Source organism: Zeugodacus cucurbitae, chromosome 4 (genome assembly GCF_028554725.1).
Source record: "Zeugodacus cucurbitae isolate PBARC_wt_2022May chromosome 4, idZeuCucr1.2, whole genome shotgun sequence".
In the NCBI taxonomy this organism is placed as follows: domain Eukaryota; kingdom Metazoa; phylum Arthropoda; class Insecta; order Diptera; family Tephritidae; genus Zeugodacus; species Zeugodacus cucurbitae.
In genome coordinates this window covers 26,398,308-26,418,953 of record NC_071669.1, presented here as the reverse complement: position 1 = coordinate 26,418,953, position 20,646 = coordinate 26,398,308, and the positions used below count along the sequence as shown (strand labels likewise).

Below are 20,646 nucleotides of genomic sequence, written 5' to 3'. Positions count from 1 at the left end.
CACTGATAAGGTCCAATCAGTTCGTTGACGGTGAGCTTTAGTCTTTCACACAATATGCTCGAGAAAACCTTATATATGATATTGAGGAAACTTATACCACGGTAATTGGCGCAGAATGTGGGGTCTCCCTATTTATGGATTGGGCAGAGCACACTGAGATTCCAATCGTCAGGCATGCTTTCTTCCGACCATATTCTACAAAGAAGCTGAATTATTAATTAGATTATATTAATTTATGTTCTCTCTACTAAAAACAAAAATTCAGTCGTTGACTAAAGCAATAATTCAATCAAGATTCCGATTAAGCGGATGAAATAAAACAAGGGGTATTACAAATAAGCGAAAATCCAGATAATCGATTTCAAAGCAAATCAAACAATGCTACCAAGACCCTGATGCTCTTCAATTGTAACAACTGTTCGGGGTCCGATTCGTCCTGTCTTTCAAACCACTTAAAAGCAACATATACATAGAGGTTCAAAAGCTTCTGGGTGAAATGGTACTTGAATTAAATTGGCAAATAGAGCCGAGACGAATGCGTTCGGATAATCGGAATTCTATTGTATTTTGTTCTCTTCTGCAATGATGAAAAGCAAACAACAATCAAGCTCTCCTCTCAAAAAGAGAAATCACCCAGTTAACATCGGTTAATTTGGTATTAAACAAGTAAGGAAAGGCTAAGTTCGGGTGCAACCGAACATTTTATACTCTCGCAATTTATTAATGTAATTTTATAAAGATAACACAAAATCGGCACAAAGTTCAATAGAATAACGAAAATCATCATAAATAGTATATGGGGACTGATGTAATTCCTGAAACCGATTTTACTCGTTTTTACCACCAAGATACAATATATCGAACACTATACGCTCACTTAATTTTAAATTAAGTGAAAAATTACCCTTAGGCACAGAGTTCTTCATGTTCGATATCAGGGGCCTTGAAAAGTCATGGTCATTATAAAGTGAACGAATCAGAAGTATTCAAAATTGAGTTATATGGGAAGTAGGCGTGGTTGTGATTTCGCCCATATTCCACCCGTGTCATCAGGGTGTCAAGAAAGTGTTATATACCGAATTTCATTGAAATCGGTCGAGTAGTTCTTGAGATATGGTTTTTGACCCATAAGTAGGCGACGCCACGCCCATTTTTCATTTTGTAAAAAAATATCACTGCAGCTTCTTTCTGATATTTCTTCTGTATAATTTAGTGTTTCTAACGTTTTTCGTTAGTGAGTTAACGCACTTTTAGTAATTTTCAACCTATCCTTTGTATGGGAGCTGGGCGTGGTTATTATCCGATTTCTTTCATTTTTGGACTGTATAAGGAAATGGCAAAATGAAACGACTGCAGAGAGTTTCGTTTATATAGCTTTATTGGTTTGCGAGTTATATATAAACCAAACCTATTTGGCGGCGAAGTCACGCCCACTTTTAAAAAAAAATTATATCCAAAAGTGCCCCTCCCTAATTCGATCCTATGTTCCAAATTTTATTTTCATAACTTTATTTATGGCTTAGTTATGACACTGTATACATTTTGTGGGTGTGGCAGTGGACCGACTTTCCCCTTTTTTTGAAAGCAACCTCCTTAGGGTGCCAAGGAATATGTGTTCCAAGTTTCATTAAGATATCTTAATTTTTACTCAAGTTATCGCTTGCACGGACAGACAGACATCCGGACTTCAACTCCACTCGTCATCCTGTTCATATATATATATAACCCTATATCTAACTCTTTTATTTCTTGGTGACACAATCAACCGTTATGTGAACAATACTATAATACTCTGTGCAACATGTTGCGAGAGTATAAAAACGAAATGAGAGCAATGCATGTCTTGGCTCAACCAACTTTTCCACGTATATTTCGCAAAAAGGACTCTTTAAGGCTTTAATGTTGAGTATGTAATCTACGATTGAAATTTTATACCAGATATCTATGCGCCCATACATACTCTACTGCTTACGATTGTATGGTACTCACCTTTTTGAGCAATAAAGAAGATTCGCCGTGACAGGCTTTATATAAGTAGTATTTTTTATTTATTTTTATTTTTTTTATTTAGCGACTATAAAACAATGAAAAATGAAGAGAATATATCCATCATATGTGTATCGATCGATCGTTAGATTATAGCGAAAGGCGCGCAGGAACAAGGGCATTTGGTCCTCGTAATTTGATACTACTCTGTTGGTGTTTTCTTCTTTTCAGCTTCCAGTCATTACCTCTCCAAGTAAACAAAGACCGTATACAGTATGTTCGCTAGAGAAGTATGGTATGTAGCACGCACCCACTTAAATCTTGCATTAAGGTGTGAAATTTCAATTGAAATCTGACGAGATGATTACAGTCAATCGTTGAATATGAGCGCAGTTTATTGTGAAGGTGCAAATAGCAGTTTGTAGCATAAGGAATTCCATTGTTAGCAAAAAGGATGCGATCAGTTCTCCATCTTTTTGTACATATGTATTTGTAATATGTTGATCGCTCACGCATTCAGATATACAGCAGGCATTTATACTAAATAAGGGATATTATTTAAATAATGCTTGTTGTAGTAGAAACTCCATCTACGAAATGGGTGCTCAATACTAACTGACTCTGCTAAGGCTTTGGAGGGATTTGGAATTCCCCAACATCGGCGGCAAATTTGTAAATAAGCAATCGTTCGCTGAATCTGCGGTTGAATTTAATTCAAAATTGGTCTATTAAATAAAACTGAAACTCTTAACGTATTCGCATTAATGGGACAATGACATTCGTACAATGCGGCATTTGTTGAAACAAAGACGGGATTCTCTCAAACAAACGTGCGACCTTTATTAATCTCTAAGAGCAAAGCACGTCATAACTATGTGCCAGTATGACCTAGCGGCATATTGTCTGTTCCGGTCTGTGTCCTTGGGAAAACCCCAAATAGTTTCCGTTAAACGGAATTGACATTTGCGCACGTTGAGCGTTGGAATGTTGCAAGCAATGCGATTGAGCGTGAGGCATGAGAAAAAGTCTTGTTTGCCGCAATCGGCAAAAGGTCATATGGCTAATAGCTTAAGAACACAGTACGCCTTGAACTCACTCCTACAATGTTGGCCAAAAACCACACAACGCAAGCACAACAATGACAAAAACAGGCATGACTGGCAGACAGAAGACATGAATAAGTTCCCAACTCTCCATGCTCAATGATTTTCGCATGCAGTAGCCAGCCTTTGGCTAACTAATACGGGATTTATACACTCTAATCCTCTTTCTTCAACCCAATACATACACACGTACATACAAACAAGTGATGTATGCTGTGCTAGTGTCCGCTCAATGTAATTAAAATTTCTATTTTGGCTAATTATGTTTGTGCTACGCACTCTTCTCTCTGTACTGCCTTTAGTGTTTCTGATTGTTATTTACCTATACATATATATGCACATACTTAATTTGTATGTGTTTTTATTGTCAAGCAAATTGCCGGAAAATTATTATTGGACATGAGCAAAGGTTTCCCGTTGGGCTTTTGTATATAGAGGTCACTGAAGACACTAAAACTGTGACGAAAGAAATACCTAACCGAAGGAGGCCTCAAGTATGTTCTTCTACTCAATATAAAAAAGGCACATATTTGAAAGTTTAAAATGTTCTTAAATATAGTGAATAATACTTAAGGTGTGTTCAAAAATCAAGGAATCTTTTAATTTCAATCTAAAACCTTTTTTATCCATCAAATATATTCAACGCAATTATCTTCGAGTTTATGTAATTCGGTTTTCTCTGCGTGACTACTCAGTGTGAAAATGTGATAAGGCCTATCTCTGGCTCAATGGGTATATTAACAAGCAAAATTGCCGCATTTGGGACGAAGAGAGCAACATGAAGACATTCAAGATCTGCCACTTCATCCAGAAAAAAACAACGGTTTGTGGGCCGTTGGAATCATCGGTCCATATTCCTTCAAAAATGATGACGGTGAGAACGGAACCGTCAATGGCGACCGTTATCGTGCTATTTGATGCCTGAAACTGAAACTCGAAATATCGGCGACATTTGATTTCAACAAGACGGCACCACTTCTCACACATCGTATCTATCAATGGATTTAATAATAATTTCACGTTTTGGGCCGGTCGATTGGCCACCAAGATCGTGTGATATCGCGCTATTAGACTTTTTCTGTGGGGATGTATAAAATTGAACTCAACGGATGAATAATCTGAGACATAACCGCGGCCAACACTTGAAAGAGATAACAGATATTCCCCATTAAATTGAATTTTCTGTGTTTCTCCTTAAACAAGTAGGGAACCTCGAAATGGATCACACTTTAAATAAGATAATGATTGTTGGTCAATGCGTAGAATAATTTTTGTTCCATTATTTTCGTCCGACTTAAATTTGATCACACCGATAGATCTTTTCCTTTGGGGATATGTAAAGTGTAAAGTCTATGCGGACAATCCTGCAACGATTTAGGCCTTGGAGCCGCTCAGGCGTATCTTTCGCCAGTTACCAGTCGAAATGCTCAAACGAGTCAACGAAAATTGGACTCAACGGATGGACCATCTGAGATGCAGCCGCGGTCACAATTTGGAAGAGATAATCTTTAAAAAATAAATGAAAATGAAAGTTATTTGGAATGATAATAATCATTCTCCATTAAATTTGAATATTCTGTGTTTTTTATTAAGAAGTAGGGAACCTCGACACTGCACTGTCGAACTTTTTGGATTTTATAACTTAATATCTCTTAAAGTAGAGGAAAGCGCTATATTAGATCGCATATTACTTTATTATGGGTCGATCAATCGGTTTTCTTCCCTCCTACTAATTTCCTACAAATTTCAAAATTTACACAATATTCTAAAGTAAAGTAAAAATATGTATAAAGATATTGACGATGAACTAATTTTGTATTAAATCTACCCTATCATAGGAAAATAATAATTTTCATGGAATATCACCAAATCAATAAACCAAATTCATTTTTTTCTTTTATAAATAATTTTATATATTTTTTTTTAATTACAATAAAATAATTTATTCGTTTATAAGTATTTAAAGTTATCATATGTTTGGCTAAGTAATTGATTTAAATTGTACATCAAAAAACCTTAAAACATTACTTAATTCCTTCTATTTCGCTTAAAGAATTAAATGTAAATTTCTTCAAGATCAAAAATTATATATTTTTTTTGTTTTCACATCGGTTCTATTAAGAACAATAATTGCTGTATCTATAATTATTTATATATGTATTGATAACGAAGAATAAATGCATGCATATTATTGAGAATAATCGAACATTTTATGAAGGTTTTGTCAATAAGTTCGCCGGATATTCAATGATCCTGAAGGGAAACAATTAAATAAAAGATGCCTTTTAAAAATCCAATACACTTTCCATTGTACTTGTAGCTAATGTTCGTATCTATTTATACAATACTCGTATACGAGAGTACAATACGTAAATGTTTTTAAATGGTATATAAACGTAGTGTGTGTATGTATTTACGATGATTGTGTTTTATGCCTTCTATGTATTTTTTATATTGTTTGTTTGTTGCATTGTTCATTGTATCGCATTGTTTGTATATCCGGTTGCACAGTATCCTGTACACATTTTATCATTGTTACTTTTGGAGTTATTTCTGTTGTTTGTTGCAGCATTGTGCGGCGTATGCGTGTCCTATGAATCGTCCTTTTGTGCAATGCTCTGTAGTTTCGCTTATAGTTATTGGAAAGGTAGTAACAAATTGTACAGGAAATCTAATATAATTAAAGTAGGTGCAAATTAAATACAGGGTGTTTCAAATGCCGATTTACTGTAGTTGAGTACAACCTCTTCTTTAAATTTATAAAACTTTTTTATTTTGATTTAATTTTAAATTAATATTTTTTTTGGGTAGGGTCCAGTGGAAAATATTTCAGGAATTATCAATTAGGTACAAAAACGCAGTGATAAAATAAGACACATGAAGAATTGGACTACATACTCTCAATTTCATATCAAACGATATAAAAAGTTAGAGTCTAATAGCGATTAACAGGTTAAAAATATGTTTTTTGGCTGTCTGCAAGGTAAGCCTTGGTGGAGCGTTTACCTCAACCACCCTAGACTCAAATTTTTACCCCATACCCCCTACTTCAAAGTTTGGAAACAAAAATGAGGCAGTATTACTGGGATTCACTGATCGTCGTATACCAGAAAACAGTCGACATATCCTGTCCGGTCGATAAGAAAGCAGTCTGGTATGTACCAAAACGACATCCGTTAATTTGGATGTTGGATTTTGAAGAAATTATTGCGGCATTGCAACTAATTTAACCAATATTTCATTGTAGTTAACACAATAGATCATACATTTTTTTCGAAAGACTAAAATAGGAAATAAACCTTTCAAAGTCTCATAATTTTAAATTTTTCTCCAGCTTTGCAAAACGTAAAATTTTACTTCAATACCACGCACTTCCTCAAGAGCACCATACTCCCCTCGTTGTTTTACGTTCTTCCACCATATTAAGGGCGAATAGCATATTGAACATACGGACGATGAGTTTGATGCATCGCCGCCACCACTGACATGACATTGACGGGATCTCAGCACTTTTGCTTTTGTATTTACACGATCATCACGGTCGGATGTCCTGATGCTGTTTGACATTCATGAGCACTCTTGTCCACTGCTAAAGCTCTGAAACAAATGCGATCTGTTGTTGTTGTTGCGCTATAGTAGGGGAATTAAATTGTGCCCTCTCTATCAATGGTATTATGAATTTGCGTGAGCATAGGGTACAAAAACTACCTCTTATGAAATGTGGTCGATTGGTTACGTTTACCGTTATTGCAGTTTTATCTTATATGACGTGACGTCTCCTGTATTCGCACCATACAAAAACAGCAATACTATCTACTCAACGCGTTTGGTTTTATTTAACTGGCGTTTGCTTGTTGAAGATTAACGCTTTACGCTCGTTTGAATCTCCATTATCTGCAGTTTAGGATTTAAAGTTCGCTTATTTTTTATTTCGAGTATTTATAACAATACGTATGTATAATAGCATCGATTATTGCAATTGTTACTGTTGTTCCGCGATTGTTGCGTTCAAAAAGTAATAGGGGTATGAAAAGAAGGCTTACTACAATCATACACACATACCAAAGATCTACACTGAGCAGATTTACTCTGTAGTGGAATACACTAGTACGGAACTGGTTCAGTTGTAAAGTCATAAGACCAATTAATAAAATGTCAATCTACACTCTCTATACAGTTTTTTCAGAGTTTAGCTCAGTTGGAAATACTCGAAGAATTATGAATCAAGAAAATTAGTCATAAACCCTATATATAAGGCAGGAGGAAAGGCACACTGAATTAATAAAATTACATTCTCTTGATATTCTTCTGATACCTACTGTTTGAAAAATTGGTAAATTTAACTACTACATCGATATATATGACACTGTTTTAAATTTCATTAGATTCAAACATATTACAATATATTAATTAAGTATTCATAGATCGGAATAAAAAGTATATATTTTTCCTCCCATCCCCAGATTCTGAATATGAAGATAGCGGATCCGCTTTCCGAGTGAATGCTCACCTTCCTGACAGTGTTACCACTTCTGAGTAATCCATCAGATGATGCCTTTATGGCAGTCACCTTCGCTTTAAAAACGCTGTAGTGATATGGCAGCCTAAAGCTGTACTTGACGCCAAGCTCCTTCTCCTCCAACTTTTCCTCTGAACATAGATCCATTCTTGAAAAGGTCATCCTGCCTCTTCTCCACTGGCATCGTCCCGCTCATATTTCTTTCGTAGAAAAGAGAACAGAGAAGGAGCGAAGGAGCTGCAACACAGTAGACATCCAGAATTCCTGGGATATAGTTCAAGTGATCGAAAAATTCAGAACGTCCCTTTTGAGACCTTTAATATACCCAACTTCTCCGAGTCGGATTGTCACCTTCGCGGCAATACACCTACCAGCAATATCAACAGGTGCTATATATAGAATTTTATTGTGTGCCAGTGTTGGTGAAGTCATTAATACTAATATTGGATAAAATCTATCTATGGACAACTATCCTCTGTAGCATATATAATGATTTGTATTATTTCGGTAGTGTGAGTTATCTTAATAAATGTTTTGTGTTTGAAACACTTTTAATTAATGCTAAAAATAGATGAAATCGGTTAGGACTTTTCTCTATCACCTATTAACCCAATATATTGATTTCCGATTTTTGGCAGACTTTGTATATGCTATATAAAAATCGGTAAATGTTTGAAACATTTTTATGAAGCATAATGTTCTAGCTTCACCTTATGTAATTATGTCTATACCTCCGGTTTTTATTAATATTTCTCGCAGTGTATAAAGACAATATCATACAAATGTGCATTCTCTATCTGTTTCTACGCATCTCATTATGAAACTCTATACGCAATGCCTATATCTACCACTAAAACAATATGTGCAGGAGGGTTGTTACAAAGTCCATGTATGTACCCTATATATGAGCGTATAAGCTTTGATAAATTATTTCGGCTTTGTTAGGCTGAATGCAATCATTGTCGACAGTTTTCTAAGCGCTCTTATGCTTAAATGAGTTTTAATTTGCATTGCTGGATTTTTATTAGCGATTCTGTGCGGTTTACTGTTGTTGCACTTTGCCGCAAATCCCAGCAATAAAATATTGTTTTTGTTATTGTTTGCGTGCTATTGTAAAGTTTGTGAATGCTTGTCATAATCCGCCACATTTTACATGTTTCCAACTCAAGTGTCTCCCTCCGGAACTGTACTCACTCCGCGATGATGAGTTGATTGAGGCGCTCATAGCTGACTACCAGCGCTCTATGACATTCGATTTGTTTCTACCATTCAGCTGCAATATCTTTTGTCAGTGCGCTCCTGAGCTGCTTATGTAAGTTTCTTTAAGAACTGCCCACGCGCATTGTTGCCACCAATTCACAATTATATACACAAACGAACATGAGTAAACTCACCCACACGCAGGACCACTTCTATGCACTGAGGTAACAACCGTATTTTTATCTAAAAATTATTGGCTAAGCTTGTATGTATATATGTGTGTGTATGTACAATCTTGTTTAGCTGAATGCCGCCACTCAAAATTATCATCTTTGTGATCATAAAATTCCTCTGGGCGTCTCGGCTGCAATCATTGCGTGTAAAATGTAATTCGAATGCACATTAATTTTTTCATAGCTACCTTTTAAAGAGCTCCTCCCTTCCTATTCTCGTCGATTTCCGTCGCATGATATTATTCGTTTTTTACGGTTTATTTGTAACAATTCGTATGATAGTTGAGGTGTGTCCGCGCTACTCCCTAACTAATGCCGGTTCATATTTATAAATACACATGTGCATAAGTATGTTTGAATGTATGGTAAATATGTAAAGCGCAGTTGGTGCTTCTAGTCAATTAGAGATAGCAAGTACGCTTGCCTTTCTCACAGCATTCAGATCCTGCATTTTCGAGGAAGCACACTTACATACATACCAATACAATATGTATATATGTATGTATATACATATATGTAAATAGCCAACAATTCTCATGCCAAGCAGACATTGTGGCACCAGAAGTACTCGTACTTGCATTTGCAGCGTTTGTGTCTTGAGTCTTCTTTTTTGTATACGATTGCCTCCTTCGCTTTTTGCCTTTGCTTGTGTTGCCGTCTTCTGCCGTCTTCCACTATACAATACAATTCTTGAGCGCTTGATATTTCTGTTAATGAAGCAATTTCATTTGATGACTGGACATGATTTTTTCACTGTAGCCGCCAGTAGTAATCATATGAGTTTGAAATACACAATGAAAATACAATACATACATATATGTATATGTATGTACAGTAAATAAAAGTGTGTGCACTAGGGTGGCCCTTAGTTGTATGGAGGATAAAAAAGTTTCTGGATTCTCGATCGCACCCCCTAGAAATATGCGAATAGCCCAAAAACTAGTATAGACAAAGTTTTGGGTCAATCAAAAAAGGTTTAGAGGTTGCGCAAGGAGCTTGAAATCCTGAAAAAATAAGAATTTTTGCCATTTTTATGTCTCAGACTTCCATATTTCAAAGTCACATTATCCCTTACTGGTTTTCCTTTCCGTAATAAGATAATAAGAATAACATTAGAACCGTTATAACGGTATATCACGAGCATGCGACGCTTGAGAATGCACCGCATTAAATTTACTTTCATATTTGTATTTCTGTAACTCTATCATCAATCGACCGATTTTTAAGATTGTGGTAATTTTGGAAAGGTAATAAAATGCATATCTTATTACGGTATGGAAACCAGATAGTGTGGCTTTGAAATATGGAGACATAAAAATGGTAAAAATTCTTAATTTTTCAGGATTTCAAGCTCCTTGCGCAACCTCTAAACCTTTTTTGATTGACCCAAAACTTTGTATATACTAGTTTTTGGGCTATTCGCATATTTCTAGGGGTGCGATCGAGAATCGGAATACTTTGGAAAATAAGGGCCACCCTAGTGTGCACTACAGAAGCCTTTCTACAGCTCCTAAACAAATGTATGTATGTACATATGTACATAAGCAAATGCGAACAGGTATTTGTATTGCACTATTTTTATATCGAATGTTTGATTATTAAAGTGTTAGAAACCAACTGTGGAAGATGGAAAATTATAGATATAACAAAAGCTTGTAAATATTATTAAGAGGACTTACAAAAATCTATTTTATGTATATCGAACTTCCGAACAGTCGCCTGTCCATTATGTTGCCAGAAACCTCCTAAGTATGTATCGCAAAAAAGTATTACTGAGCCGAAGGGCTTTAAGCCTATTTAGTTCTAACAAACATACAAAATAGGCGATCCACATTTCGATAACAGTCAGGTATATCCACCCGGAGTGAACTATGATTTACATATATCTAGGCAAGTTCTGTGAGTTCGGCTGCATTCCTCAATTGTATTTGGGGAATGCTTTCTATCATTAAAATAGTATCAGCAAAATAACAAGGATAATTTATATGTAAAATAAACTGATTTTCCCGAACTGGCTCTCTCCCTCGGGCATTTACAAACATCGGTCTAAAAGTATAACCAATTAACATAAGCATGAAATGTGAATGTTACCAAGAACATCAAGTAACAAGATTTTGAGCATTGCCCAACTATTTAAAATTATTTAACATAAACATATCTGTGGAAACTTCAAACTTTCGACTCTCCTGAGTGTATAACTGCTGATAGGTGAGTACAAATGACGATGGTCTGAAAATGTTAAACGGTCGAGTATTTTGCACGAATAAGTGTCCACCTTAGGGGCTAATATAAAACATATATTGCTCTAATAAAGTACTACAGGACCTAATCGTAGCTCAAAGATCCATAATATTTGAGGAATCCGTAGTCATTAAATGAAATTATTAAATAAAATAAAGTAAAGTAAACTGAAGACATGTAATGAAAAAAGAATTGAAATAAAAGCGATATAAAGTCAGTTGTTGACTGTCAAATGCATGGATTGTGACAATCGAAGACATTAGAATGCGAAATGGAAGTCACGAAGAAATACGAAGCGAAGAGTAAGTGAAAACTCAATGCATTAAGACGAGCTGAATTTTCATTCATGCCATTGAGACAATTGTTTCGCTTCTTCCACACACACAACAACACACAAATAATTATTATACTTACATGTGCTTGTTGTTAGTATCCTTTGTAACTCATTGACGTTGGACTGTTCGAATTGGTGCGGGCGGCAGTTGGTCGTCTGCGAGGATCTTGAACTGCTGAACAAAGGCCAAAAGTAGCAGTCAGCATTAGAAAGAATGGAAGAAATAAAGTGGAAATAATGTGCACCAAAAAATCACTTATGTGTTTTTGAGCATATACAAACATATATAGTACGTATATGGCTAAGGACTCAGGTGATTGCTATGTGCATACTATTGTACCTATTTATATACACCAGTACATACATACATACAAATGGACAATGTCAGTAAGTGCGCTCGCCGATCGTTGGCGACAGTCTGTCTGGCAGGATCGATGGCAACGGCTTTGCTTTTGTTTCCGCCCGGCATGATGTCTGGGTCACCCCAAGCACAATACACTGTACATACAGATATAGTTAAATAAATGTGTGAATGTGTATGTTTTTGTTCCAAGCCATGATATTTCACATTTCTAATATGAATGCTGCTCTGTCCGATCATTTCATTACGTATTGAATTTCTTTTGTATTTTTTTTTCAGTTTCATAGAGAATAAACAAAATTTTATTGTTGGTCACGTCTCCGTTCAAAATCTCCTAATATTGTTTTGTTCTTTCTGTTTTCGAGTTTCTCTCCAAATCGAATGACAGTCGGACTGTATAATCGGAAAAGCGTTTTATTATTTTCGGTAACAATTTCATATGTATGCATTTGGTACATGCGTTGAAGAGAATATAGCAATCGAACTATAATGACTGGAACAAAAATCCACTCTAGTTTGAAATAAATAGGATTTTACGGTTCATGCGCAATTTAAAGTTACTAATTCATAACTACAAACAAATTCCGACTGTAGTAAAGTATGTACATACATACATATGTACATGTATTATGGTAGAAAAGTATTTTCATTCGATTTACAGAAAATAGAGCATATTTCCCATTATTTAGTAAAAACATGAAAGTAACTTAATGACATTTTTGCCGAAAGATGGAAGTTCCATTCCAAAATACTTCCATATTGAAAATTTCTCAATTACATTCTTCATCTCTAATTCATTACGTTCTAAGACAAAATTCTTTATTATATATGGCGAAAATTTTACCAAAAAGTAAGTTTTTATTTTAATTGTGTCACAAATTCTAATTTCATTATTGGATGAGCCAATAATGAGTTATGTTGTCCACGGCAAGATTTTTTTGCCATGGGAGATGAGGTACCAACGGCAGAGTTTTCGGAATTTGAAAATAAAAATTTCACAAATTACTGTTTAAATATGTATCTTTGATATGCTGAATTGTTTAAATGATATATATGATTGTACATATTAAAAAAAAAAAGAATTGGAAAAATTCCCTTGTTTTTAGCCTTTGAAACCCACCTGACCCCTTATTAATGGAAGTACATAGATGACTGAATATCCCTTAGTACAATGATCAAAACTACCAAGTCCCATACATATTCTTAACATAATTTTTAACGAATTTAATAAATTTCTCAAAATAGTGTCCGATACAGTATTTCAAAACAACAACGTGGCTTATTGCAATTTTGAAAATATAACGCACCAGTTGGTGCACAGTGTCCACCATAGACAGGAAAAATGTATATAAGAATACACACGTGCACGCGTATATACTTAGCTAATGATACGGCCTAGACTGGTAAATAGACGAGCCAGACAGCCTGTCGCCATCGGAGGCAGCAGGTACAAAAGACACAAGTGCTGTATAGCCTGGTAAAACCCAATTGTCTGTGTAAACTTAAAAACGCCGAGGATCACACACAAAATAAACCAAAGACAATGCTGTGTTCATTTCGACTTATAGGTTAACAGTCTGAGAATTCTGCAATTGTCATATGACTTCTAGTCGATTCTTTATTGGGAAATTCCCGGCGCACAGGTACACCAAAGTAGGTGCAGCGGAGAACAAAGACAACATGCCATCAGACGTACAGTCAGCAGCGCAATTACATATGAATATATTCCTGGCATACTTAGCCACTTATCCACTGTGTCACAAACGCTTTGTCAGCGCGGTAAGAGCACAGCTGGACTTTGAATTGTTGATAGACAATGACATTTGATTTTTACTTTAAATATGTATTTAGATACATATACATCAACTATATACACATGTAAGTACATAAGTATTAATCATTGTTGTTGTTTTGTGTGTCTTTATTCATACATTTATTTAGGCAAGCCATTCATATTTGTTGTATTGTCATTTGCTCTTGTTTGTTGTCAGCTAATACCAATTTCAAAGCAGCTAAGAATGAGTTGAGTTTGTGAAATAAATACAACTTTTGTGAAACAAAATAATTTGGTGGGAAACACGATATTTAAATAAGCGTAAGTATATAGTAAATGCCCTGTAAGAAAATCGGCGCAAAATTCAATATGCAACAGAACCGCTGAGACTCCCGTAAGCACAGCAAACGCTTGTCAGAAAATACTTTTGGTTCAAGTTGAATCTTAGAAAGTGTAGAGAGCATCTTGCGTTCAGTTAAATACCTTTATTTCTATATATTTCTCCTCACTGTTCCATTGGTTCCTAGCTTTCGCTTTGCCATCGCCTATATTTGCTCGATTCTTAGCCAATTCTTTGTACTTCTTTCAAATGTCACTTGCATCAATGTTTTGGTCCTTAATTTTTTGATTTCTTAAAAGAGTAAAATATAAATTATTTTGTTCATCTTCTAAAACACGGTTGACTGAGGTCTAGTATAAAGAAATACATTAGACAGCCCGACAAAATTAAAAAAAAAATCGTATTTTTTCAGGTCATAAGTTAAGTGGGTATATAGAGACAAACTGATTACAGATTTGAATTCAGCGCACCCAAATTAACTAGATTCAGTTGATAAATTCAAAGAAGCAAATTGAGTGTTAGCCTGTGTTATTTTTACTATAATTTGAACTTTTATTTAGCATTAATTTTGAATGATACGATTTGGGTTTGTTGTTGTTTGGGTCAGCTTGTTTCGATTTCGAAATTGTTTTCATAATGCCATTCTCATAGAAACTCTTATTGCAAACTTGCACAGACGATTTTTAATGCTTTCTCTTGAGGCAAATTTTTCACAAGCAAAAAAACAAAACAAAAATAGATAGGAACTTGTCGCCAAACTCGTACTATGAAGAAGTTGCAAAAAACACTCTCCCGGAAATGCTACCAAGTCAAACCTATTTGTCCTTAAAGCAAAAAAAAGCTATAAGTAGCTAGTAACATCTTTTTTCTATTATATATTATAATAATAAGTTATTTAGTTTTGAATAATAAAAAAATTAATAAACAGTTTTATATTTACATTTTTGTTGGTTTTTTTTAACGATGCTAGTTTACTTAATAGATTTGTTCATGAAATAATCGGCATCGGTCAAAAATTTGGAATCGGTCGGACACTATTAGTACCATATGGCTGATGACAATTCTCGAAATTGGTTGAAGGCGGTAGTGATTTCATACTTATTTTCTTGACGATTTCGATTTGACAAGGATAAGGTTTAGACATATAACTCTAAATTCTATAACAATCTTCTGCACTTTTTGTTGTATTGAAATTAGTCTACTTAGCAGAGTTATAATGGATCCATGTAGAAAAGTATTTAGCCGACTAATACTAACAATTTCTGAATGAAGATATATGTAGCTTCCTTCTTCAACATAATCACCAGATATAGCAATGTCTTTGTTGTAACAGAACTCCATCATTTACATTTCGATGCCTTAAAATTGACGTTTACTTCCATATTGATTACATCTGAGTGACAAATAATAAATAATTGTTGATAAATCTGGATCAAATACAGTGGGTGGGGGTCAAGTTCACATCGCAATCCTTTCATTATTGTTTTCGGCAAAGGCAACTTAATGAAACTCTGAAACTAAACTTGGATTTCCGTGGCTTTTTACTTACGTACTCGTATATACATATGTAATATAATCGTTTATTTGTATTCTTATTAATTCTGGCGACATTACTAAATTCTCCTTTCTGATCGAGCTTCCACATCTTACGTATGATATTGAATTAGACCGTTAGGCGCTGGAGGAAACCTTCTATATACAAAACTAAACTAAGGTTCTATTGCTATATTGCCTTGAAGCATAGCAATTTTTTCCTGCCTGTACCTTGTGTGTTCTACAAATTGAAAGATTCCAGCAGATGTTTAAAATATACAAATGCATATACATATCGATTTATCGTTTATATTGAGTTACTCTTGCAGCTTTTAAAATTTTTAGCGCTAAAATCTTTTCGCGCACAAAATCAATCGCAATTTGCAATTGATTTATGTCCTTCATGCAAAACCATTCTAGAATCAAACATTTTGCGAAAAATAATATCAAAATTAAAAATTTATTGTTCGCACTGCAAAAAAAAAAAACAAAGAAAAAGAAATCGAACAAAGGTCACAATAACGAGTTCAATCCCATTATACGCTTCCTTGGCATCAACCCTTTTCGCAAAGAAATTATTATTAAATTTTTCCCGAGCAATAATTGTCTCACCTGTGTGACTTCTGTGCCCCAATATATCATAAGTATTGAACTCATTTCAACATTTTTAATTTTGTCCTGTGACATACGCGCATCTAAGGCGAACCGATGCTCTCTTGAAATTTCCAAATACGTTCGAACTAATCTTCGAAGAAACCTTTTGCCACTATTTTGGTGCTGCGAATTTCAATTAGACAATGTGACAATCACTTGCCTTCACCCTTTTGTGACCCCTTTTGTGTCAACCCTTTGCTGAGCATTAACTGCTATCATTCCATACGGCAGAGTTCAATCGCTCGCTTTTTGATTGTGCGCTTGTCTGTAGGTATTTCGATGTCGAGGACACTTTCGCTGTGACCCCTTTCAATATAGGGCGCCTTGCGTGTATGTATTTGAAAAGGTTCGCTGGGATCAAGAAAATTCGCAAGCATGTAATTGTTTGCATTTTACTGTCCCGTCGCAATTGCGACTTTTTCCGCCGATCACTGCGAATACGATTTAATTAAAAAACCGTATGCTCCTCATATTTAATTAATCACAGATTTCTTGTAGCCAGATGCATTAAAGTCGAAAGACTATAGATCAATGGAAAGCAGACTTCAATTAAAAACTAATTGTAATTTATTGAAACACAAATCAAATTGAAGTTCGTTATTTCTACCATGATTTTCGTTTTTTTTGTGTGAAAAATACCTTCAATTTTGGGATCAAAAGTCAGTCATTTGTCACCTCAAATATGGAAAAACTCATTAATTTTGAATATTCTAGACCTAAGGAGGTTAACTAGATCAAAGAGGTGGATGGTTGTGGTATCTATGAGAAGGTATATCCATATTTTCTTTAATAATTTTCACGGAAATTCGGGCCTTCAAGCATGTAATTGTTTGCATTTTAATGTCCCGTGTTTCTTTATTGTTGTTGTTTATAAAAATTTAACAAAATTTGATTTTCTATTATAATTTTATACTCTCGAAACATATTCCACAGGGTATAACAGTTTTGTCCACCTAACCGTTTTTTGTATCACCTAAAACTAAACGACTTAGATATATGTAGGTTTATATATGTACATATATCAAAGTGATTTTTGTATATGTATATGTATCTCATAAACTACTAAAGGCAATTACTTTAGGCACTTCACTATTCACTATGAAAATGGATGAAATCGGTTCACAACCACGCCTACTTCCCATATATCACAATTTTGAAGTCCATATAATTCGTTCACTTTACAATATATAAATAAAGAACCAGTGACGATATCGGAACAAAACATTGCACAAATACTGCGTTTATAATGTGACCGTGTCCGTAAAAAAATCGCCGAAATCAAACTAAAGGGTTTTTGTAAAGAAACAGCAAACGACCTCATATTTTTTACATTCCCGCTCTTTTGATATTGCTCTTCAGTAAGGTTTGCCATTTCATCATTGAAGGATATACGATCACCAACGAGTGGAATTTATTAAAATTTATTACCAAAATTCGGAGTCAGTGCCTCAGCTTTAGAGCGTCCAATTTATGGTCGTCATAATCGTCTTGTCTGACCGCTCAATGATAACCGAATATTTCGACGAAATGTGGTTCCAGAAAGCCACACCGAGAATGCCACCATCGATTTATTGTGATTTTTGTATGGCTCTTATTGAAAACCCCTTTATAAACTTTTAAAGTCCCATATATCGAACGGGAGGAAGAAAATAACGGCAAATCTCTCAGATATTCTAAAGAAATTCAAAGGATATGTGTTTCTTATAATAGTGCCGAAAATGTGGCAAAATCAGGTATATTTTTCCTCTCTCCTCTTTATAACTCATAGGATTTTCAATTTTCCAATATCGGTTAATATGTGAAATATCTTAGCAAAATAATGATCCCTCAAATTCGCGATACTAAATTTCTCATGAAGCTTCGGACTTATTGATTTAAAGCAAAATCTTGATGGATTACATTATAATATTCTTCCAATAATCCCAAGTCTATTATTTTCTTAGCGGAAATGTAGAATAATGCATGCACTCTCGCAATATATACAAACATACCAAGATACAGCTTGCCTATGATGCAATGCTTCGAGCAGATCATCAATATGCAATTTTACATGCCCAGCATCCAAGTGCATATTCATAACAACACAGTAACGGTATAATTGCTTGACTGGGGTGTTATAAAAACAACAACACCGAGTTAAGTTGACACATAATAAAACCAAGAGGAAACAACAAAATAAATACTACACATAGATACTTAATGGCAAAAAGGCCAAACTGAAGGAAAGCGATCAAAACTTCAATCCAAATGATAGATGACATTTCTTGCGTATGCGTGCAATGCAATTTGTTGTTGCAACCGTTGTACTCTTGCCTACGTAAAAAAACCGCAATAGACATGACAGATGCAAATATTAGTGCAGGCATCATGCATATGTTTGTATGTAGGAAACCTTAAGTAAATATATCAGTTCGCATGGAAACTCGCAAAGATGTCAACTTTGCAAATAGAAATTGACATGTGAAGCGGTTACACAGTCTTGAGACAACTTTGCGAAGACATTCGGTGCAAAAAATAACATTCGAAAAGGAAGTGCGCTCAAGACGGTGGTGCGTCACATTGAGTGCGGATTATGTCAATTTCGGTTTTCACTTTAATACGCAAATCAAAAATAAATTAAAAATCAACAAACAATGAAACGACTTATGCAACGACTTGCAATTTCCGCGCGAAAGGATTTTAATTGAATTGCAAAATTCTACAAATAAACCTACTCGCTTGTGTGTAACTTCTTGACAGGCATGCAAATTCGTGCGATAGAAGAAACGCACACAATGAATTCCGAATCAGGTCAGCTATCCAACTAATCAAATGGAAAGGTAGCATTGAATATTTTTGCAATAACTTCGCAAACGGAGGGGCGAACGGCATTACATTTTCGCATGCGGATTTATGGATCGATACATGCATGCTTGAAGCGATCACACGCTGTTATGTCAACGCTGGAAGTGTCATATCCACCCTAAGGCGCATATGAGTCGCCACCCCTCAAGACGTACTTGCAGCAGAAAGATTTATTTGCATGCGAATTTCCTTGGTTTCCCAAATCAGCGGTACGTTGTTGCTTTTTTGCAGTTATTGCTATTTGTTTGCGCATGCGCAACCTCTTTGTGGCCTCACATGCACACGTGGTGATCGTATCGATCATTTTTAGCACATCATAAGAAGGCAAAGAAGTAGAAGAAAACAGATTCATTGGCACTATCGCAAATTGAATATTGAAAATTTGCATATTTCCAATCCGGATCGCATTTTCCTCTTGATTGCTGTGAAATGTGATCTCTTATTGCCTTTCTTCATTTCCCCTGACTGCGAATATAATTCGATTTAATTGAGTGAAAACGCGATTTGAATATCACATAATGAAGAACAGCATGAAATTCATATAAAGTGAGTTCTTTATATGAGAAATATTAAATGTATCTTTTTAAAGTTAAGGTTCGTATATACATATTTAAATTTACTAATATGTATTTGTTTTTATAGAGTGCAGAATAAAGTGGTAGAATACTATTTATTTAAGTAACGTACAAATAATGTTCCAAGTTATTTTGTAAAATTTTATATATAGTATATAAGTAGACTAGAAACTAGAGGCAAAATCGATTTTAATATTGAAAATAGCATCAACCGATTACAGCGATCATCCAAATTGTAGATACATATGTATAGTATGAATTGCTTCGGTATTGGGCATTACCTCTTCAATACCGCTATTCTTTATGGCGACATTCTAATTCAAAAGAGCGAAACCTGAGAATAGGGTTAGATCTTGAATATACTGTGATTTCCCACATCCCAAAAAACTTTGAAAACTGACTCACTTTCACAGCTTAACCCTCTCATGCCCGAATTAAAATGGGCGGAGCTAACATTTTTTTTGGACAAATACACAGTGGAACTTCTTTAACTCGAATCACCATAATCCACAAAAAAACTTCGAGTTAGAGAGACTTCCGAGTTACAGAAGGTAATTTGTATGAATTTTGACTTCTATAGCCAATTCAATAGTTCGAATTATGGAGAACTTCGAGTTAGAGCAGTTCGAGTTATGTTAGTAGAACTGTATATTAGTATTAACTCAAATATGAAATGATAAAAATTTCAAATTCCTATGTATGTAACACTTTTCTCATGATTTTTCTTTTAATAGTTCTCTTAGTTTTACTTATTTATATAGTTCACTTTGTTTTACACTTTTTGTGTAACCACTTTAGTATAACTTTTTTCGCGAAACCAATTTTGACAATTCCACTCTGCGGAGAAAGCTTACTGAATGAATACGTGCACAGCTCATAACAGAAAATATAATTTTAAGCTTGCACAGCATATAAGTCTACATAATTTCCTATAGGCAACATTGGCATT

The 20,646-nt window shown here is 34.8% G+C and overlaps 1 long non-coding RNA gene across 1 annotated transcript; it reads right to left on the bottom strand.

Moving 5' to 3' along the window:
* Positions 1–16,070: 16,070 nt before the first annotated feature.
* Positions 16,071–16,960, bottom strand: LOC128921780 (uncharacterized). Its single transcript, XR_008471085.1, has 2 exons — positions 16,918–16,960; positions 16,071–16,799 (listed from the first exon to the last, which is right to left on the bottom strand). It is a non-coding gene; the product is annotated as an uncharacterized LOC128921780 (long non-coding RNA).
* Between the last annotated feature and the right edge of the window lie 3,686 nt (positions 16,961–20,646).